Source organism: Antechinus flavipes, chromosome 1 (genome assembly GCF_016432865.1).
Source record: "Antechinus flavipes isolate AdamAnt ecotype Samford, QLD, Australia chromosome 1, AdamAnt_v2, whole genome shotgun sequence".
NCBI classification, from domain to species: domain Eukaryota; kingdom Metazoa; phylum Chordata; class Mammalia; order Dasyuromorphia; family Dasyuridae; genus Antechinus; species Antechinus flavipes.
Window position 1 is genome coordinate 16,364,007 of NC_067398.1, and position 23,524 is coordinate 16,387,530.

Consider the following 23,524-nt stretch of genomic DNA (forward strand, 5'->3'; position numbering starts at 1 on the left):
TGGAAGAATTCTCCATCTCCTTAGGATGAAGAAACTGAGGCAAACGGGGTGAAGCGACTCTCCCAGGGCCACACCGCTAGTGGGACTGTTCTTGAACTCATGATGTCTGCCTGGTTCCAAGCCCACTGTCCTTCTACTCTGCGATCTAGTGCCCTCTCCAGTCCTAGACTGGTGCAAGTTACAGCTTGAGCCCACGTAAAGGACTTTACATTTATTTATATTTGACTTCTCTTTCTAGCCTGTCAATTTCTTTTTGAAAAAGAACCAGTATTTCAAAGTAGTAGCGATTCATCCCAATAACCTGCCTGTGTTAAGCACATATGCGCAGCACACAGTAAGTGCTTAATAAATGCTTGTTCCCTTCTTCCTTTAGATGCATGTCATCTGTGCTTTTGTATTAAATAAAATGGAATCAAGGAATAGAGACTCTCGACCATGGACTTCTCTCCAAATTGAGATCAATCTATTAATAACAATCCTTTGGATTCCATCATTTAACCATAACTGATTCCACCAAGCTATCCTGTCACTCAACTCCTATCTCCATCTTTTCCTCTCTCTCCATCAAAATAATCTCATCCACTTTGCCCTGAAATTCTCCCATGTTCTTCCTACACCATTATTACCACTGGTGACTATTTCTTAACCTTGTATCACTTGTACCACCCCCAGCCTCGTCTTTTCTAGGGTCTTTTCCCACCCCTCCAATGGGACCTTCTAGCCCTTCAGAAACCATGTCCAGGGCTCACACTGGGCTTGTAAATCAGGAAGCCCAATTTGGAAAAAGCCTTTAGGGGAATAAATTTTACTTACTTACCAGCTCTGGCTGTGATCTGGCCAGCCACTCCACCCATCGGAGGGCAGTGTTGTCCATCCACAAAAACCATCGACAACAATGGGCTCTTTCTCTTAAAGTTACGAGGTTTAGCCTTAAAGCTCTGATTCTGTTGGGATCATTCCTGAAGAACGATGATGAAGAACACATCTTCTCCATCCTGCCAATTGGGTAGGAAGTTTCAATAAATTCATGTGGCATCTAAACTGCCGCCCAAAACCCATCTGGATTGACACCCAAGTAATTCATACAAGCAAATGAGAAAAAATAATTTTCCCAAGTTAGATTATCTTCTTTAAAAAAGAAAGGCAGAAGTATTTGTTTCCTGTAAGATGGAGTGATTGCCAGTGAGAGAGAGCCAGTGGAGCTGAATTCTATTTATGACTCATATTTAGTAAGAAAAAGATCAGTGTCCTATCTCAGAACAGGACCACTTTTTAACAAAGGGGGGAACAAAAAGTAATTTGTAATCGGATAATCATACAAATAATCATCAGCACTGATGTATCTCTTTAAAGTTTAAAACGAATCATAATCTCTGACTGGAGTTTCCCAACCACTCAGTGAGATAGATGCTGTGACCAATACCATTCTAGAATGAAATGACTTGGCTACTCTCAGTAACTCACCAAGGCACTTTTGAACCCGGGTCCTCTTAATCCAGGATCAGCACAGTTTTCACTTTGGTCCAGCTGGGATCCCACAGAGATCCCTCAGAAAGTGTACCGAATGTCAAGCATTTGCTGCAATGGTGACACTCTTGAAGCCCAAGGTCACCTGGGAGGAAATATCAGAAAGCAGATTTGGTCCAGGTGTTCTGACTCCAAAGTCAATGCTCTTCTACTGTACCAATCAGGAGGGCTAAGTAGTGTGGAGATACTTACTCTCTGGGTGACTTTGGCCAGCCAATAATAATTATTTACCCTTACCTAGTGCTTTATGGTTTACAAAGCCATTTGTAAATATTATCTCATTTAATTCTTGAAAGGTAAGTGCTGCTATAATCCCCATTTTACAGATGAGAAAACTGAGGCAGGCAGAATAAATATGACACACATCCAGTAAGTATCTGAGGCTGTTTCCAGACTCCAGGTCCAGAGCTCGATCCATTTTATCATCTAGCAGCATGTATGTGTGTGTGTATATAAATACATATACAAGTGTGTGTATATACATACATTAAGTACCACATACAATCATATATACGCAATTTCATCAGTAAAGGGAACTCCTGGTGTGCAAAAGCCTTCTACCAATTCAGATCAATATGTCTTCTTCGATTTATACTCAATCTGGAAACCCTCTGACTCTCTGGTCCCTGGAAACACATATAGCATCCCTGGGAGCCCACGGCGACACTGTAGAAAAAGAATCCAGATCCTCTGGGCTTAGGAGCCTTGGGCCCGAATCCCAACTCTATGCTTAACTGACAGTTTGGTTCCGAACAAATCACCTCGCCTCTCTAGGTCTCCATTTCCGGTCTTTATGATGAGGGAACTGGACCAAATCAGAAGTTCCTAAGCTTCCCGCATCCTGGGTTCCTGTGGCAGGCTGCTCAAGGCTATTGGTCCATCCTAACAAGAATATTTTAAATGCAAAAATCCTGACTCTGGCTGATTCTGGAGGGTCCTGGGTGCTAGCTCGATGGTTACACTATCCGTGCTGGCTCAATGATTGGTATATAGAGGATTGTAGGAGGGACTAGGGGCTGGAGTAAGACGATACAGGGACACACTCTCGGTGGTGGACGAGGGAGAAGGCACTTGCAGAGATTCTCTTCCATGCCCTTCACTTCTACCCCTAAAGACCAAGAATAAAGATGGACTTTTGCTTATCCTGGCGCATTCTGGTGCAAATGTAACAGGACTCCAAAGGAAACAAATTATGGCATACAATTATTGGGCTATTTTTAAAAACAAGACCCCCCAACTTTGGGACTAGATGATCCTAAAGGTCTCTCCAATTGCTACAAGTCTCTGATTCTCAAATCACAGTAGAAAGAGTTCTAGTTGGGGGCAGCTAGGTGGTACAGTGGATAGAGCACCAGCCCTGAAGTCAGGAGGACCTGAGTTCAAATGTGGTCTTGGACACTTAACACTTCCTGGGTGTGTGACCCTGGGCAAGTCACTTAACTCCAGTTGCCCCAGCAAAAAAGAAAAAAAGAAAAGAAAAGAAAAAAAAGAAAATTCCAGCTTTAAAACCAGAGGATCCAGGATCAAATCCTGACTAAGTAACTCTCTGAGGCTCTTTTCCCTCCTCTGTAAAATGTAAGGGACCAATCAATGATCCTAGATTAGGGAGTGATGATGTTTTGCTTTTATTCTTTCTCCGGGCATAGACTATTTAACACCGTTCACATTTTGGCACTATTTCTTCCCCTCAAAATTAATTAATACTGATTGCAGGGCCAGGGATAGATTAAGGTAATTCACTAATTGTCCTAATCACAAGAGAAGCTGTAAATCTTCTGAAAACCAGCCAATGTGTCCAGAACCCAAGCGGTGACATGGAGCATGCTGGGTATTGAAGGATGCTCTCCTTGTTGGGTTGGGACCAGAGTCTGTCTCCTCCTCCTCGGCACCAAGCCCTGAGACTTATCTGGAGCGAGTCTCTGAAGTGTCCCCGGGAGGCCCTCCCGGCCTCCTCCCGCTACCGAGCAGCAAATTCTTCCCTTCTTGCCCTCCCCGGCAGCCTGCTGGGGCTGAAGGTCAAACACGTGAGAACAACGGCAACTCGTCCCAATGACGATAATCATGACTGACATTTATAAAGGGCTCTAACCGTTCCAAAACACTTTATTATATAATAATCTCATCTGGTCCTTACAACAACCCTGTGATCCAGATGCTATTATTATCCCTATTTTGAAGATGAAGAAGGAAGGTTTAGAACGACGAGGGAGCTTCCTCCAGGGTTGTTCAGCTTATAAACATCGGTGGCGGGATTCGAGTCCAGTTTGGCCACCATTCCCAGGGAGCCCGGCCTTTATAAAGACCAGGAAGCAGGAAGCTCTGAATTCGAATCCTGAATGCCGTGGACTAGCTGGGCTGGTCACCTCAGCTGTCCTTGGCTACGCCCCTCAGCCATAGTCTGTTTCTCTTGGTGGAGAATAAAAAGAATCAGCGTCTTTGTCCGTCCCCAGGTCAGTGCTCGAAAGCAGGCACGCGGGTTGTCTTATCTGAGGCTCAGAGCGACCCTGTGAGCTAAATCCTAGCGGCGCCATGATTATAGGTCATATATTCCATCTGAATCCTACCTGTTTGTGTCACACGCACGCAGGTAACGTTTGCTATTGTTCGGTCTTTCGGTTACGTCCAACTCTGTGACCCGTGAGATTTTCTTGGCAGAGATCCGAGAGTGATTTTCCATTTCCTTTTCCAGTAGATTAAGGAAAACAGGCTAAGTGACTTGTCCGGGGTGACACAGCTACTACGTGTCTGGGCCCGCATTTGAATTCAGGTCCTCTTGACTTCGGACTCAGAGTTCCATCCGGCTGCTCCCTCACGCGTGCGTTGGAGCTGCCTTTGTTAGCCCTGCACATCCTTACATATCCTTGCCTTTATATAACAGGGAAGGTTAAGAACGCAAAATCTACTCGGTCAGATTAGTGAGCAGCAGCAGTGAGAGATTCGAACCCAGGTCACCGTCACTGCGTTATTCCGGCATTCTGTCCCACGATCAGCTTCCCAGAGCCCCTGGGCTGTGACTGTTACAGGAAGGATCAGACCCGGCTCCTGCCCTCGGGGAGCTCATGACCAAATTGGGGAGTGATCAGAGAAGAAATTGGGGGAGCCTTAGATCATAGGGTCCGAGGCTTAAAACGGAAAGGGGCTTTAGAGGTCACCTCGTCCAAACGCTCACTTTACTGATGAGGGAACTGAGGTTCAGAGATGCTAAGTGGCTGGCCCAGGATCACCAGGGAAATAAAGGTCAAGGTGGGCTTGTCCTCCTGTACCGATCACGAGGGCTAAACTGTCCCTAGACACTTAATAGCGATGTGACCTTGGGTAAGTCACTGCCTGTGTTTGAGCCTCAATTCCTTATCTGTAAAATAAGAAAATGGCAAATCCCTCAGTCAGTATCTTTGTCAAGAAAACATTAGATCTGACTTTGGATACTTCCTGGCTGTGTGACGCTGGGCAAGGCCCTTCGCCCTGTCTGCCTCAGTTTCCTCATCTGTAAAATGAGAAGGAAATGGAGAACCAGACTAGTATCTGTGCCAAGAAAGCCCCCAGTGGGTCATGAAGAGACGGGCTCAGCTGAGAACGGCCAAACAGCAGTTATTGATGGAAAGACACTGGCATTTGGAGGGATTAGGGAAAACCTCTACAAAAGAACTTAGTAATGGTCTAGTCTAAATACCCCTACATACACACACACACATACACACGTATGCACACATACCACATACACAAACACACACCACACAATACATGCACACACAAACATACCAAGAACATGCATGAACGCACACATGCACACAAAACACATAACAAAAAGCACATATGCACACATACAGAGAAATACAAACACACATACCACGCACATATCACACACATGAACACACGAGCATGTATACACATCACACCGAGTATATCACATACACTCATACACACATACTGGACTCATCTTTCCCAAAGCAGAATAAGGTTTATTTTGGGGGTTTCCTTCTTCCAGGCGCTAAGCCCGCTCTCCCCTACAGCTGCGTTTGAGATTATGGCCTCTCCAAAACCCCACTTTTACTTTACAAATCTCCACGTATTTTCTCTCTTGTGTTCCTCGGTTACGGGTGGTTTCCTCTGTTGGTCAGAGAGGAGAATGCAAGGCTTCAGGATCTAGGATTGCTTGACGGGGGCTCCGCCCAGTGTGGACACTTCCCATACACACACTTGTGTCCTGCCGTGGTCTCTGAGAAGCTCAGTGACTCCCGTGGTCCTGCAGGAGGATGTGTCCGGGCGCCCTTGGGCCTTCCTTAGCCATTCCTGGCCCTCTGGCCACACCCCTCTGATTGTCTCCTCCCTTTGCCGGTCCCATCACCCATAGTGCCTTCAGAGCTCGCCACCCCAGTGCAGACTTCCAGCTCTCCTCGCTTCTCCCCCCACCTGCCACAGCCTCGTCCACCCTTGGGCAGACCCAGCACCACGAGGTCAGTAGCCATCTGGTGCATCTCTACACCTCTCTGTGAGAAGGGGAAGCAGGGGTCTGCCCCGTTCATTGGCCCACCGTGCTCGATGGCGGGTACTAAGTCCCACTTGGCGCGCCCTTCTCCACATTCCCAGCCCTATCATTTTAGGTAGAACAGCCCCTCCAATCCCCTTCCTCGACAGATGACTTGCCCACAGACACGCCCAGGTCCTTGCCCACAGACACGCCCAGGTCCTTGCCCATAGTCTTCTTGGTCATTTATCCAAATCCAGTAGGCTCCATTCCCCAAGGCTTCCCAAGGCCAGGCTGGGGTTTGGAAAGGATGTTGGATTTATCCCCATTTCCTTCCCTCTTGGGCTGCGTGGCCACAGACTGATGTTGTTCTCTGCTCACAGCCAAAGTCGAGCTGACTCCAGAGACAATGAATTTACTGACCCCAGATAAGGGCACTTGCTCTCTCTCTCTCTCTGTCTCTCTCTCTCTCTGTGTCTCTCTCTTTCTCTCTCTGTCTCTCTCTGTCTCTCTCTCTCTGTCTCTCTCTGTCTCTGTCTCTCTCTCTCTCTCTCTCCCTCCCTCCCTCCCTCCTTTCTCCATCCTCAATCCCTCTTTTTTTCATTTTCCATCACATGCAGAAAATGCATGTCCTGGCCCAGGGCCAGGACTACCAGGAAGTTATGAATGGAGATTTAACAACAAAGATTAATATTCACCTAGATGGCGGCCCCAAATAAATCCAGCCTGCCAAGGACCGAGCACAGGAAGCACCAGTGATGGTGTCCTGGCTGGCCCTGGCAGCTCCCTTCTGTCAGGCAAGCTGACCGACCGGCCAAACATGGACCAGCGGCCCGGGGGGTGGGGGTAGGAGGAACCAATCTGACTGACCCGCCAAACATGGACCAGCGGCCGGGGGTGGGCCAGGAGGAAAGTAGGGGCTCCACCGAGGTCCAAATTCTGCCGCTTCAAACCACATGCGGCACCTTGGTCTCCGAACCATTTACAAAGGCGACATCACAAGCAGTTAATTTCTCACAATCTGGCTCATGCTCAGAAGGAACAAATAAGGAGATTACATCTGTGCTTATGTGTCTGTTCCCAAGTATACTGGCAAAGTGGGCTGTCCCTGTCAGGCAAACACCGCTGGCTCCCGATGGTTGCCGTTCCTCCGATGAAGGGGGACCATTGAGTGACAGCTACATCCCACCTCCGGTCCTTTGCACTAGCTGTACCTGCTTCCTGGAGTGCATCCCTCCTCACCTCTTTATCTTAGAATTTCCTACTTCTTTCAAAGCTTAAGCACCATTTTTACTGGAGGCCTTTCCTCATCCCTCCAGCCTTCTTCTCCAGGGGGGCAGCCTGGTGTAGCAGTTAGAACATCATATTTGGAATCAGGAAACTAAGTCCTAGAGTTATCCACCCATTATGTGACTCTCAGCATATCACTTCATTTACTTTTCCATGGCTCCATTTCATCAGCTAGAAAATAAAGGAGTTGGATTTAGTCACTCTAAGGTTCCTTCTCATCCTACATCCATGACGCCCCTCCCCCAAAATGTCTCTACCAAGTTTCTTTCTATGCCCATTATATACCCTCTGGATGAACTTTTATCTGTACATGGGATTCCCCTGAGAAAATTTAATTTTCCTGAGGTATAGACAGTTTCTTTTTTTTTTCCTTTGGCATATAGTAGGTGTTTAGTCATTGCTTGCTGATTAATTAATAGATTTTCAATTTCACAAATAGTTTTAATGCCTACTGTATACTACACTGTGCTTTGCTAGAAGATACAAAGAAAAACTGAAGCAATCCTTGCTCCCCAGGAGAGTACAGCATGAATATAGATAAATAAACACAAAGGTAGCACCATAGCGCATGGAGCACCAGATCCAGAGTCAGGAAGACTAATCTTCCTGAGTTCAAATCTGACCTCAGACACATATGATCCTGGGCAAGTTACTTAACCCTTTTTGCCTCAGTTTCTTAATCTGTAAAATGTATTGGAGAAGGAAATGGCAAACCACTCCAGTGGTAATATGACAATTTTACTCTATATAGCATATAGAGTAAATATATGTTTATTAAAAATAAAATAAAACTCCAAATGGGATCACAAAGAGTCAAACCAAACTGAAAACCAAATGATCAACAAATGGAAAACACAGAGCAGTTGAGGAAGGAGAGAGAGGATCAAGCACTGGGGAAGGGGGTGGTGGAGTTCAGCTAGAACATAGAATGCATGAAGGGAAATATGGAACTGGGCTGGACTTGCTGTTGGAAATCAGACTGTGGAGGTCTTCGACACCAAGCCAACTGTTATATATTGCCTAGGGAAACTTTTGAACAAGGGAGAGACATAGCCATTCCTATAACACCTCAAAAGAGTGTTTTAAAAAGCACATTCACTTCTGAGAGAAAAATAATAAACTTAAGCCAGAATATTCTCTTCAATAATTTCAACATCATTCATTCTTTGAATCAAAACCTTAATAAGGATTGTAACCATCAGGGAAATAGGCAAATTATTTGGTGAAACATGTCCATTATTTCACCACCACTGGTCAATTAATAAGCATTGATTAGATACCTGCTGTATACAGTGCTACAAAAGACTGAAACTTTCACTCAAAGGTGGGCGGGTGTCTATTCCTCAGTTTTCTCAACCATAGATGGCCTCTAAGGTCACTTCCATGTATAGCTCCAAAAATCCTTTTGATTTCCTTCTCCCCAATAAATTCATGATCTGGCTCAAAGTTACTGCTGTATTGGAGCCATTTCTTATTAGCTTACGAGAACAGATTATTAAAATTTCAGGGTAAATTTATATACCTCAGAAATAGAAGAAGAGTACAAATCAGGGACTGTTTGATTGATTTGTTGCTTACACTTACATGATACATTAAAAATTGATATTATGCTTGAAAATGGACTGTACTTGAAAATATGTTGCATGAATGAGATGAACCAAAGCAGCTCCAATAGAGCGATAATGAATTGAACCAGCTACACCCAGCGAAAGAACTCTGGGAGATGACTAAGAACCATTACACAGAATTCCCAATTCCTCTATTTTTGTCCACCTGCATTTTTGATTTCTTTCACAGGCTAATAGTACACTATTTGTACAGCAAAATAACTGTTAGGACATGTATGCTTATATTGTACTTAATTTATACTTTAACATACTTAACATGTATTGGTCAACCTGCCATCAGGGGAGAGGATGGGGGTAAGGAGGGGAAAAATTGGAACAAAAGTAATCCGTAATCCATGCTGAAAAATTACCTATGCATATATCTTGTTAATAAAAAGCTATAATAAAAATAAATAAATAGATCAAGATTATTTAATATAAAAGATTACCTATTTGAAGAAAATAAAATTGGCTAAATTTAAAATTTTTTATCAACTAAATAAACCCTTAATTTTTCGGAATTAAAAAGAAAATATGTTGTATGAACATCTCCTCTCCCAACCTGGTTGTTAAACGTTCATCAGCATACAATCTTCTCTTCCCCATCTAACTGTGGACTTTTGAATAAATTAGATTCCTTGTTCCTCAACTTCCTCAGCTCCCATGACCTCTAGCGCTATTCTACCTCAACCCTATAGGCGCTAGAATTCCTAGTTATGACTCTAGCCTCAGGATAATCTGATTAAGGCACCATTTGAGCTTCCAAGTAAGAAAAAAGGGGCTGAATTTCTGAGAAGAGTTTTTAGTTGTTGTTGTTATTATTCAAGAGAAAGTTTAATCTATCAACAAACATTTACTAACAATGCCTGGATACAAGATTCTGTGCTATGTAATGGGGGAAATAGACTGAGTTTATCGGTATAGGATGTGTGATTTTCTCAGAGTTATACGGCCAATTCGTCTCAAAGGCAGGACTTGAATCCGGATCTTTCTGGATCTGAGATCAACCCCTCTATCCATCACACTATCCATCCCCGCTTTTCTACTGGGATTACGGAGCCCCAAAAAGCCTCCATGTCCAAGAATCTCACATTCTCCAAGGAGGAGATCTCTTATAGAAAGAGACACTTAGAAAATGCATAGAGGAATCTACCTCCTGGTTTGAGGAGCACAGCTGGGCTGCGATCCGCATGGAAGGATGCTCCCCTAGACGCAATCACCAGTTCTCTAGAGTTCTAAGTGCTCTTCAAGGATCGGTCCAACTGACTCAGGCTGAGTTCTTGCAGACAGCTGGAAACTAACCCAAGGTCAGGGGTGTAGAATCCATCTTGTCTCATCTCCGGAACCATCGGGGCAACTCCCAGTTCTCTCTGATGAGGCTCCAGAGGAGAGATGGATGGCTTTGGGGCTCACGCAAGGCTCCCAGTAGCTCCTTTATCACTGAGGATGATGCTCACCACTTGACCCTTTTAAGCTGCTTCAATCACTGAAATCTTAGCGTCCATACAAGTCCAAACAAGTCTAATTACTTATATCATTGGGCCTTTCTCCAGACTACATCTTTCAAAGGAGTCGCCAGCATCTGTGGAGCGCCTTCAGTTACATATATTTGACCATATGATATGATGGTTTCCTTGGCATTCCTGCCTGGTCACTTCTCCCCTGTATCTTCCCCTGTTAGAATTTACCTTGCAACGGGGCTGCCTTTGCTTCTGGTTCTGTGCCCTCAATACTCAGTATGATGCCTGGTACTCAATCATGACTTCATGCATTTTTTATTCATTTATTTAACACACTCAATGTCTTTAACTTTCCCCCTTAAAGCTTGTTTCCAACTGCTTCTTATAGAGTTATTTCTCTCTCTCTCTCTCTCTCTCTCTCTCTCCTCTCTCTCTCTCTCATCAGCTACCAGAGAAAATACCTAGGACCCAGAAAAATAAAGTCAATTGCCTGAGGTCACACAGGTAGCAATTAGTAAACATTGATTAGATACCTGCTGTATACAGTATTCAGCAAAGTAATGATAATATTAATAAATATATAATTATAATTCTATATTATAATAATAAAATAATTAATATACATTAAATGGTAATATATATAATTATATAAATAAAAATATAACAAATGGTAACATATATAAAAATAATCTGTGCCTCTATATCTAGCACTCTTCCCCAATGACTCAACAAATGGTAACATTTCATTAACCTTCCCCACTCCCAGCAACGTTGTTACATTGGCTTTGCTTTTGTATCTCCAAGATTGAGCACAGGACACAGTGAATGTTTAAGAAATGTTTGCTGATTGACTCACTTGAAATGAGATTAAAGCAAACATTCAGATCACTCTCAGGATTCTAGACTCAGAGTTGGGAGAGGGATTCTAAGGATCATCTTGCACAGGTCCCTAATGCGACAGATAAAGAAACAGGCCCAATGTGTCTCTCCACTAAACCTTCCACAAAGGGGAACAAAATGGTGGCATGCGGCCAAAAGGCCAAAGGCCAAAGGAAGCAGAAAAGACAGTCTCTTCCTTTGGGGACAGTGATGTGAAAGAAAGAAGAGCATGAGAAGATTGAAGGTCTAAGAGTCGTAGGTCCTTGCATGGGTCAGTTGGTTAGTCAGTTGATCAGTTGGTTGATTGGCTGGTTGATCAGTTAGTTGGGCTGATTGATAGGTTGGTTGGCTGGTTGGTAATCATTGGCTGATTTGTCAGTTGGTTGACTGGTTGTTCGATGTTTTAGTAGTTGCCTAATGTGCCTCTTCATCTCCAGTTTCTTCCCCTTTTCCCCCACTGACTTTGGATCCTTGAGACTCTAGCCAGTGACAAGCAGCCCAGTTCCTTCATAGCCCTAGGTCAAGGCTGCTCAGCCCCTTTCATCTCCCTCGGGGGTTCTGCCTGAAGACACTTTCCTATTCACAATTAACAAGTATTTGTTTTCTCTTCTCTTTACCCCCTCTACCCAATGGAAAAAGATAAATTTGTACAAGGAAAGCAATCAAGACTCAGGCAGTTCCCCCCAAAAATGTGACAATCAGTATAATCGCAGGAATGAGAAATCCACCCTTCCCTGAGTGCATCCTGCAAACCAGGGTTCAGGCATACTGACCGTTAGATGCTAGGCAGGGGCAAGTAAGGATATTCCTTGCTTTCCAGCCATTCTAAAAAGTAGTGAAACTCTGGTAAATTACCCCACACCCTAGGAGCCTCACTCTATACATCTGTAAAATGGTGATAAGAATTCACAATCCTGTGTCATGTGATAAAGCGCTTTGATCCTGCAGGGAGTTGCCATAGGAACAAAGAAGGTGGCTAGTAAATTCATAAGAGGTAGTCAAATGAATTGAACCAGTACAGTTGTACCCAGCGATCTGGGTTACTTGCAGTGGAAATCTTTTATCTTTACACAATTTCCATTTCTAAAACTCTCCCCCTTTTTAGCCAGAGACCCATTCCTTTTAACAAAGAATAAAAAATAGAAGAATAAAAGCAAATCAACATATCAGTCAAGACTAAGAGTGTATACACTATTCTGGACCTGTAGTCCCCCTCTCTTTAGGTTTGTTTCCACATTGATAAATTGTAATTGGGTCATCTCACCAAGTGAGTAATGTCTTTTTCCCCAGAATCCTTAACTTCCGTGAAGAAGCAATGAAGCATTAAATCAGTCAGGCAACAAGCTTTTATTAAATGTCTACTGTATTCTAGACATTGTTCTAAACCATAGAAATATAAAGAAAATTGAACAATGGTACCCGCTTTCAAGGACCTCCCAGTCTAAGGGCAAACTGGCAATACTATCTAGATGCTAACTATTATTAGCATCATGACTTTGCAGGATTGGCAAAGCACTTTACATCCAGTAATTCATTTGTTCCTCACAAAAGCCCTGTGAGATGGATATTATTATTATTATTATTATTATTATGCCCATTTTATAGATGAGAGACTTGAGGTACAGAAGACTGTCAGTTGCCTCATAAAACACAACTCGTAAGCATCACACTTATGTCACACAACTCATAAGTGTCTGAGACAGAATATGAACTCAAGTCCTCGACTTCAAGTCCAATATTCTATCCACTTTGCCACTCAACTTGCCTAGAACCGGCCATTAAACTTCCAACCCTTTATACAAATTTTGCCCCAATTCTCTCCCTGTAACATTCCATCTCCTTCCCATTGCCCCCAGAAACTCTCCCTCCAATTACCCTGGGAGGGGAAAGGGTATAAAAGGAGCTGCGGTGGTGGTCAACACCCCTGGGGGCAGAGCTGGTACCAGCAATCAGCAGGACGCACATAATGAATTCAACATCTCTTAATATTCTCTTGGAAAGGTGACATAGAAAGGAGAACTAAGCTTGGAGTCGAGAGAACCTTTCTGTCCAATCATCATCAGTCATCTATTTTTCATTCCATCTTTCACTCATCTATCTATGAGAAAATTGAGCTGATACCTTCAGTCACTAAATCAACAAATCCATGCTCAACCAATCAACGAGCATTTATTAAGGACCTACTGTATGCCCGGTACTTTTCACAAAAGCAAAAGCTCCCGCCCTCCATGAGCTTACACTCTATCAGGAGAGACAACAGACTCATCCCTGCAATGTAAAGAGCAAAGGCATTTGGAGTCAGGGCAGCTGGATTCGAAAACCAATTCTGCTGCTCACCTGGCTGGTGTGATCTTGGGCAAGTCCCAATCTCTCTGGGCATCTGTTTCCTCATCTATAAAATAAGGCGACATTTAATGTCCCTTCTGACTCTAAATCAATGATCCTACAATGAACCTGAATATTCCTCAGAAAAATGGACATAAGAACTCAGGTATCTCTCTCTGGGCGCTTCCTTTCCTGTTTCTGCCATTGTCACTTTGGTGTATTTACCCTTAGCAATCAGAGGGTAGACTCAGTTTCTCAGCAACGCTGTTCAGTTGTGGCCGATCCCAGCTCTTGTCTGTGGGCTTTTCTTAGCAGGGGCGCTGCACTGGTCTGCCATTTTCTTCTTCATCTTCAGCAAAGGCATTCAACAATAACAGCTGTTGTAAGGCATTTCCTCAGAGCTAGTGTGTTCTACGCAAATAGAGTACTATCTAGGGCTGGGGATGGGGGGAGGAAGGGAACAGTGGGGAGGGATTTAAAGGATAATGACAGTGAGGTTGGAAGATGATACTGTGATCCCATCCCATCCAACCCCCCGCTTGGAACCATGAATGATTTTTTAAAAAATTTCACACATGATGATTCAAGCTGAAATTTCCTTATTATCAGCTATCTAATCCAACATCCTCACTTGACAGAGAAAGAGATGGCAGCCTTTGGATTGACCAGATTTAAAAAAAAAAAAAAAACTTTTTTCTATGGGAGAAGTCAGATCTCTTTGGTGCCAGCAGCTTACTGTTAGGATTTATAGTCGCAAAGATTCCCATCAGTAATAAATAAGTCAAGAAAGAGAAATTGTGGAAGGAAGGGAAAAGAGAATGAAAGGAAGAAAATGAAAAGGGGAGGTAAGAGAAGAAGGGAGAAAGGAAAAAGGAAAGGAGAGGAGAAAGGAAGGAAGAAGGAAGGAAGGAAGGAGGAAGGAAGGAAGGAAGGAAGGAGAAGAGGGAGGAAGGAAGGAGAGGAGGGAGGGAGGAAGGAAGGAGAAGGGGAAGGAAGGAAGGAAGGAAGAAAGAAAGAAAGGAAGGAGAGGGGGAAGGAAGGAAGGAAGGAAGGAGGAAGGAAGGAAGGAAGGAAGGAAGGAGAGGGGGAAGGAAGGAAGGAAGGAGAAGGGAAAGGAAGAAAGGAAGGAAGGAAGGAAGGTAGGAAGAAAGGAAGGAAGGAAGGAAGGAAAGAAAGAGGGAGGGAGGCCAGGGTGAGACCTGCAGCTTTCCCTTGTCCTTCCTCCTTTGGTTCTAAAGCCATAGTGGCCTTCCCTGCCCCTCCAAACACCCCCAATCCGAATGGCCCCAGATCTTTCTTTTACATACATTTTGCAGGGCTGACTTAAGTAAGTCTTGACGACTCTCTCTCCCTGGGGACTGGACTAAAAGTATTGTTTAGAAATCTAATATATGGTTTATTTACTCAATTTGTGCTGAGCTCCACAGTTCCTTCAGGCCAGCTTCACTAGCCCATTACTCTATTAATGCTCCATTACTGAAATTAGTGCTGTAATTGGAGGGGGGAGGGGGAGGGAAGGGAGCCCTTCTTAAAGGCCCAGGTCTCATTTAATCAGATCAAGGACGAAAGCTCAGAGAAGCTCATCTGGGGGGGCCGCTTTAACATTTGGGTAAATGCCTTCCCAGTGAAGCTATAGGAAATGGAACAGAGGCAGGTCACGGCACCGGCCAATCAGCACGCACTCCAGTGGCGGACCGGTGGCTGTGCCCATCTCCATCCGGAGCCCATCCGGAGCCCAGCCGAGAGATGACAGGCTTCTAGCAGGAGCAGATGCAGGGAGACGTGGCCTTGCAAGGAAGGCCCAGCATCTGTGTCTGACCCGGAGTTTCCCATCTCCCCTCCTCATCAGGACCAGAGACCCAGAACATCAGAGCGCAAAGGCCTCCAAGGGGGCCATCCAATCCAACCTGCATGGTTTATAGATGTGGGAAGCAAGGACCAGGATTAAATGATCCGCTAGAGACTCCACAGGGAGTAAGAGGCAGGGTTTGCACTGGGCTCCTCTGACTTCATGTTGAGTCTTCTTTATCTGGGTTGGGCTGTCTCTACAAAGGGAACGAGAAATGACTCGACTTCTCCAGAATAAAAAATGCTGAAGTGCCTATTGGTCCAAATAAAGGGGGACAAAATTAGGATTTGGGGTCCATGGAGTATAAGAAAACAAAAAGTAAATCTCAGCACTGAATTAATTAGTTAAAAAAATAAAAAATGTTACCTTATGGCAGACTGAGCTGAATCCCCTCTTCCACCCTAGCTGGGAGCCTGGAGTAATCTAGGATGATGTTCCATTGCCTTTTCTCCTGAGAACACCTTTCATTCCACTTGCCTCAAGTGTGCCCCAATATGCCTAGTTATGGTTCTCACTATTATCCGGGCTGGTCAACTCAACTTTCTGGATTGTTGCCAAATATCCCAGCCCCTTTCTATGGGAGAAGCCAGATGACTTTGGGGCTACTTACTGTTAGGGTCTACAGCCACAAAGATTCCCATCAGTCCCTTTCTTCCATCTCTGTGAAGCCTTCCCTCATTTCCCACGGGCCACAGTTATCTCTTCTTCCTCTGACCTCTCATACAGACTTGTATAGTTAAAAGGGAGGGACTGGGGAGAGAACTGGGTTCTATTCCTAAATCCTTTGCTGAGGAACTGGGAAATGTTGGTCATTAAACTTTAGGAATTGTGCCTGAGTGACTGACCCCAGGGCAGGAAATATGAAACTATGGAGAAGAGAGATGGACACGATTTGGAAGGAAGATTGTTATTGTTTGCTCTTCCTCCTGGAACGGGTTCATGGCATCAGGGAGGAGATGAGCCACCTCAGTCCTATAGCAAGACGTAGATCAGGACTACTGGAGATGGCCCTGGATGCAGCGGAAACCTTGGCCTTTTTAAGCTGGGGCCTTTCTCAGATCTCATTTTGACCTGGAGGGAGGGACAGAAGGAGAGACAGAGATTCTGGGACATCAATTCAAGGCTAGTATTGGGAAGGCTCCCAGTGAAGGGACAAGGGGAGGATTTCAAGTACCATCTAGCAGCTTCCTAGTTTAACTAATTTTTATTCCTGTTAACAAGATTCTAGATTGCTATTTCTACACTTGCTGAAGTATCAAAATGGCTTTCAGTTTCCTTTAAAGTTGGCCCCATTACACTATCCTAATTACAGCAGATGGAGGAGTCTCCATTCCTGGCATTTCCCCTAAAACAAAGGCCCAACTTATAAATGGCAACATCCTTCTGCCGATGGCCTTGGGCTGAGACATGAAATCCCCCATCTCCAAAGGATTCAAATTGAGTGGACAATGGAAAGGCCTGCATGGCAGGAATAAAAGGCTGCCATGTATTTGAGTGCTTTCTCCAGAAAATATTGTCTCGTGATAGTTCCTCTCTCCACAATCAGGACGCCCTCCTCGTTTTATAATTCCCTTTCTCCAGTGCTCCTGGCCCTACCACTTACTAACCATGGAACTCTGGGCAAGCTTTCCCATCTGTACAATAAGATGTCCTTCCAGCTCAGAATCCATGATCCTCCGATGCCATGATACAGGTCGTTCCTACATTTCATCAATAGCCATCTCCATGATATAGTCATCCTATCTGTGAGATGCAAGGAAGTCCGTGTGCCCCAAATCAAAAACCACAGAACGGAACCAAAGCAGAAAGAGCATCACATCTTTCCATTATGATCCATGTGTTTTAGTCCCTTGAAAAACAATCCCCAATGGCCCTCACCTCCCCAACAAGGGAATAGTTTGATGGAAGCCAAGCTGATGGCAATACAAAATCTTCACTTATTTCAGTTTCATTGAGTCCTCAAATGGAACTGAGCTGCAATTTTTTCCATGAAGACCAGATTATTCTTAGGGGGAAAACAAATACTTGTTCATTTTCACCTTTCCTGGAGCTTTGAGTGCCAGAGCTGAAGCCAGAGGCCAAAGTGCTAAAAGACAGTTGCTTAGTGGCTCTCGGGGCACCTCAGGCACAAATGGAAGCAGGAAGACTTGGAAATCCCACTGCAGGGTGGTCCCCAGGAGGTTTATAATCCCTCCTTCAGCAGATTTGGGCATTTAGAGTCACAACTTAAATTCAGGGTCTGTAGAGACAAGAGGTAAATCGACTGTGTCACACCTCTAAGAGGAGGGATGTTCTCCCCTCCCCATCAGCAAGGAGGGCAAGCAGAAGAATTGCTGAGTGTTTAACAGTTATGGAGCTTCTAAATTAATCCATTTCTTCTATGTAAGACCTTTCAGAAAACATAGCTAGAAAACACAACACAGTGATGTTTTCCAGGGGCTTTTTAGTGTTCTGTCTTGACTTAAAAAATAATCAGAATGAATTAATACAGTCACAAAATGTTAACTGACTTCAAAAATAACCAGAATGCATTAATACAGTTGCAAAATGTTAGAACTATCAAGGAGATTTTCTTTTCTAACAGTTTTTAATTTATGGTCTATATACTTATCTTCTTTAATTTTTTTTTTGCTCACTGAATTTTCCTATAATTCATTTCTTTTGTAATCCAATATTTTTCTTTTAAGCATTTACAAAAATTATTCTCAGAAAAGTTCATAAGCCTCACCAGAATACTCCCAAAGAGGTTCATGACACAAAGAAGGTGAAGAATCCCTGATTGAATCCAAATTCTTCCATTTCATGGAAGAGAACCCAGAATGGTAGTATGGAGGGCAGAGATGGCGTACTGAATTCGAGGACCTGCTAGTCTGTGAAGGACAATAATGTGAAAAAAGGCAGATTGAAACCAGATTATAGAAGCTCCAAATGTTGAACTATGGCTTTTACCTTTTGTCCTGGAGGCAAAAAGGAACCATGGAAGATTTGGGGCCAGGGATTGATTAGATCGTGCCTTAGGAAGTTTATTTTGTCAGGTTATGAAAGACAGATCGGAAAAGAAAGAGATTAGAGGTAGGGAATGGACGGCTGGGGGGGGGAGGGGAAGTGCAATTAGGGCACTGTTGGAATAATCCAGGCAAGAGATAATGAGGGTCCTAATTCTAGTCATGGCTGAGCCAGTGGAGTGAAGGGAGTAGGAGAACTGTCCTAGAGGTAGGGCCAGCAGGACTTGATAGATGTGGGAGGTGAGGGACAGGGAGGATGACTCTAAGGTTTCAGCTCTGAGATAATGGGAAAATGGTGGGGACCACAGCAGAAATGGGGAGGAGGGATCTAGATGAGAGGAGGAGGACGAGTTCAATGTTGGCTGGTGACGATGATCACTAGACAGTTGGCAATTCAGGACAAGCATTAAAAAAGAAATTAAATCTAAATGTATAGATCTGGAAATCGTCTACATTGAGTTAGTCATTGAATATACAAGGGGAAAAAAGAGGGGGGCAAAGGAAAATGTCCCCAAAAATTACCCCCAGGGGTAGGGAGCAGGTGGCGGGTGATGTACCAGCAAAGAGGCTCGAGAAGAAGTGGTCAGACAGCTAGCAGGAAAACTAAGAGATACAGAAGCCAACAGAATGGCCAGCAGGAGAGACTGAAGATCACAGATTTCAAGGCGGAGGGGCCTTTGGGCGGCCCCATGTCCAAAGCTTCAGGAAAGGTGACATGAGCGGCCCTGGACAGAACAGTCGCAGCCAAATGGTGGGAGAAGTGGGAGGGGAAGGCTGGAGAAGGACATGAATTTGGAAGGGCCTGGGAACTCTAGTCCAGTTATATGAAAGGCAGCCAGGATGACAGAGCCATCGCTAAGTTGTGTTTAACTCAAGATAAGCAGCACAAACCACATGCAGGTAAAGAAGCGTGGAAGCCACCTTTGGGTGAGGGAAAGTACGGGAGAAAGAAGAATAGGGCTTGAGGCAGGGGAAGGCAAGGTCACTAACCCATCAAGGACTTCATGTTCTATCAGTACCTTCTAATTCTGGTCCCAGCTGCCTTCCCCAAGTTATGCTGAATAAACAATGCTCTTACTCTAGGAAGGCAGGTTAGCAGAATAGATAGTGTTGGGCCTGGAATTGTGTTGTGTTTCTTGTTCTTCTTGGGGTTGTTCAGTCCTTCCAATCATGACCAGGTCTTCATGTCCCTATCTGGGGTTTTCTTGGCAAAGCTGCTGATGTGTTTGCCTTCTCCTTCTTCTGCTCATCTTACAGGCAGGAAATAGGACTTGTCCAGGGTCCCACAGCTAGTAAGTGTTAAATTCAGGGCTTCCTGACTCTAGGGCCAGCCCTGGACCACCTACCTGCCCTGAGGTGAAATCCTATCTCAGACACTGTGTGGCATTTGGCCTGTCTGGAACTCAGTCTGCTTATTGGTAAAATGGGGATAATGATAGCTCCCACTTCACAAGGCTGTTAAGATGATCAAATTAAATAATAGAGGTAAAGTACTTTGGCAATCTTAAAGCTGTATAAATGGTAGCTATCTCCAGCAATACAGAGAGAGGCAGTCCTGGAAGGTTCAGGCTAACAGGACAAAATGGAGATAAAGATCCTGATATTTTCCCCATCACTGGAAGACTCAGGATCCAAATACAGCGATGGCCAAACCACATATGGTGACAATTAATTAGCAGAGAAAGATGGAGCGGTTCTAATGGACCCTGACTAGAGAGGTCTGCCAGGTGCGGGCTGCCCTTGTCTCTAGGCCCCAGCTACCAGGTACCAGATGGGAAACTCAAAACACAAACTAATCGGACAGCACCGGTGACACGGCATCATGTGTGGGCAGCACCTCCAGGCCCGGGCAGGTAGGCAGCGGCCTCTGCCACTCAGCCTCCTGGCCTATGTGCTTCTCTCCCCCTTCCTAGGCCTGGGTGCTCCCTGATGTCGGCCTTCTGGGCTGCTGAAGATAGCGGGCTAGCTCTCAGCTAAAGGCAGAGCTCAAGGACAGAGAGGGAGGCTTCCCAAGGGGAGCCCATGGAGGGACAGGGAGGTTTCCTGAGGGGAGCCCAAGGATGGAGAGGTAGGCTTCCTAAGGGGAGCTCATGGAAGGAGAGAGAGCCCATAGAGGCAGAGGGAGGCTTCCTGAGGGGAGCCCATGGATAGAGATGGAGATTTCCCAAGCAGACTTCCCAAGTGGAACACAAGGATGGAGAGGGAGGCTTTTTGAGTGGAAGCCACTGATGGAGAGGGAGATTTCCCCAGTGGAGCCCATGGAGGGAGAAGGAGGCTTCCTGAGCATCCCTGAGAGTTCAAGATCTCAGCTGGAGCCAGAGCTGTAAGGACCCTCAGACCCCATCTGGAGTGCCCAGAGTCATGGAGTCTGAACCCTCTCGTCTGCATTTCTCCTTCCCCAGCACCGGGACCCCGGATGTCCACCTCCCTGAGCTCGACTTCCCTTCCCTTAACCAGAGAAGTGACTTGGCCACCGGATACGGAATGACAGACATAGGATTTGGTCCCAGGCCTTCAGATTGGGGCTCTTCCCCCTGCCCCAGTGGAACGACGCCGGGGTCCGTGAGGCTTCAGGGTCTGCCAGTCCCGTGATGGGGCGAATGCTCACAAGAGCCCGTCTCCCACACGCCAGGCCCTGTGCCTCCAGACTTGGCTCGGGCCCCACTGCCCCCAGAGCCTCATGATCGACTGGCCCCGCGCCCCTTAAGCCAAGGTGTGGACTCTCCCCGGGGTTTCTGCGCTAAAGCTCGTGTCTCGCCATGAGATGGAAGGCTTCCCTCCCCGAGAGGGAATTTCAAGGCTCAGTGAGCAGCCTCAGAGGGAAGGAGGCCGGAACCCGCTGCTCCCCGCCCTAATCCCACCGCCTGGAGGACTGCGCTCGGCTTGGGGGCTCCACATGCTGGAAGTAACGTGGCCAAGCTGGAGCGCGCTCAGAGGAGGGCAGCCCCGCCGGGAGACCCGAAACCTTGCCAGGAAAGCAAGAGCGGGAGGAGCGAGGAACGTTCAAGCTGGAGAAGAGAAGGCTCTGGGAGAGCGGGAGAGAAGAGCTGTCATATAAAATGGACGTTAAACTTATTTAGACACGGAGGGCAAAAATGGGAAGTAGAGAGAAGTGCTGAGAAAGGTTGTGTAGCTCAGGGGATAGATAGGCCATTAATAGGGAGTAAGAAGGTCTGGGTTCAAATCCTGCCTCCAACCATGATGGAGAGAATGGGTGACCTCAGCCTCAGTTTCCAAAATGGAGAAGTTAGGAGTGAGAACCTCAAACACCCTCTTCCAGCCCTAAATCTGTGATGCTATGATAACACAACTTAGCACCTAGCACATAGTAGGCACTTAATAAATACTTATTGACTAACATAAGGTGCAGAGAGGCTACACTGCAAGGAAAAGGCCTCACTGAGGATCAGAGCTAGCCCAGAGTGGATCCGCGTCCTAAGAGTTGAATCTTTACCCCAAAGAATGCCTCGGGGTCACATCTCTGTATCTCCCACGGATCAAGCACACACTAGGTCCTTAACGGATGCTCACTGTATTGAATGAAAGTTTAACTTTGCGGAGAAGATTGCACCTCACAGTGTCTGGCACATAGTAGGTGCTTTGATTAAGCACCATTGAGACGATATCTCAAGTCCCTTCCCGCAATGGGAACTGATATTTTGGCCAAGTTGCTTAACCTAACAGCCTTAGGGCTCGGCTTCCTGGTCTGTGAAATGGACTGGATGGCTAGCCTCTGGAGCTTCTCCCAGCCTGCGCCCGACTCCGTGGGTCCGGGGCAGTGAAGGTGACTGAGTCCCCTGGGGCAGGGGAAGGCCGGGAGAGTCGGGCCAGCCCGCGAGGGGGACAGGGAGGGGGGCATCTCCATTTCTTCCCGCCCCCTCCCTCCCTCCCCTCCGCCTCTCCCGGGTCATCGCCGAGCCCAGTGGCTGGTAATGTGAGAGCTCCGGCTCAGGCGCCAAGTGGATAAGAGTGTAGACAGCGGGGCCGGGGCCGGAGGCCTGCCAGCACCTGCAGAGAGGAGGAGAGTAATTGGCAGCAGCTTAAGAAGCGCCGGGGAGCGAGCGTTAGCGGGCGGCCCTCCGCGCGGGGGCGGCCGGGAGCCCGGGCAGGAATTTAATCAGCGAGAGTCGTTTCAGCCGGGCTCGGCCGCCCTCGGCCGCCGGGAATGAACTTGGACGGGCGCGGCTCCTGTCCGCCCAGACATCCAATTTGTTAATTCTGTCGCCCGCGCTCGGGGTCACATAGGGAAGTGACGATTGTTCTTTGACGGTCCAACCCCTGCTCACATCTTCCTAATTAATCCTTTTAAGAGCCTCGGGGAGAGCCGGGAGGAGGAGAGGTGAGGGAAGGAAGCAAGGGAGAAATTGATTGGCTTCGGCTGTATTTCTGGACTTATTTATTTATTTGCACGCGGCCCGAGGACGTTTAAAGGGGTGGAGAAGCTGACTCTGGTTCTTTAGACAAAGTCCAGGGCTCGGTCCTCAGCGGGGGCTGCCGGGGGGCTTCCCAGGAAGAAACGCGCCAGTGTGCGCATCCGGCTAGGCAGCATGGGGCCGCGGGATGGACACCCCCGGCCTCGGAGGCAGGAAGAGACTTCCCAGCTGGGTGCCCTCAGACCCGACATCTGACTGACGTCGCATCCGAAAAATGGGGGTGACAACAAGTTGTTAGAAGGGTTAAGTGAGATCCTTCACGGGAAATGGTTTTCAAAGCTTAGGGCGGAGAAATGACGTCTCCTGTCAAGTCCGCTCTTCTCTGCCATCGAGGCATCAGAAGGAGCTGGGGCTAAATGACGTCGGAAGCCAGACAACGTGCAATGGCTCCCTAAGAATAGATCATGAAAGAGCCTGTATTCGGTTAAGAGTGATTATTGATGGGGTGTCACATATGCCATTTAATGCCCTCTTCAATCTCCCCTTGTCTACTGAGTCCTTCCCTAACGCTTCCATATTTGTCTCCCCCATTTTCAGAAAGCCTTACCTTGAGTCCTTTCCTTACGCCTCCATGTCTGTCTCCCCATCTTCAAAAAACCTTACCTTGAGTCCTTCCCTAATGCCTCCATGTCTGTCTCCCCCATCTTCATACAGTGTATCCATACCCATGTTTGTGGGAAGTTT

General features: G+C 46.1%; 1 long non-coding RNA gene across 1 annotated transcript in view; it reads right to left on the minus strand.

Moving 5' to 3' along the window:
- LOC127547788 (uncharacterized) overlaps nucleotides 1-1,597 on the minus strand; it is a 2,637-nt gene extending 1,040 nt beyond the window's left edge. Inside the window, exons 1-2 of the long non-coding RNA XR_007950271.1 lie at nucleotides 1,465-1,597; nucleotides 818-995 (exon numbers count right to left, since the gene is read on the minus strand). This is a non-coding gene — a long non-coding RNA (uncharacterized LOC127547788). The remainder of the gene's footprint in view (nucleotides 1-817; nucleotides 996-1,464) is intronic.
- Nucleotides 1,598-23,524: the final 21,927 nt, after the last annotated feature.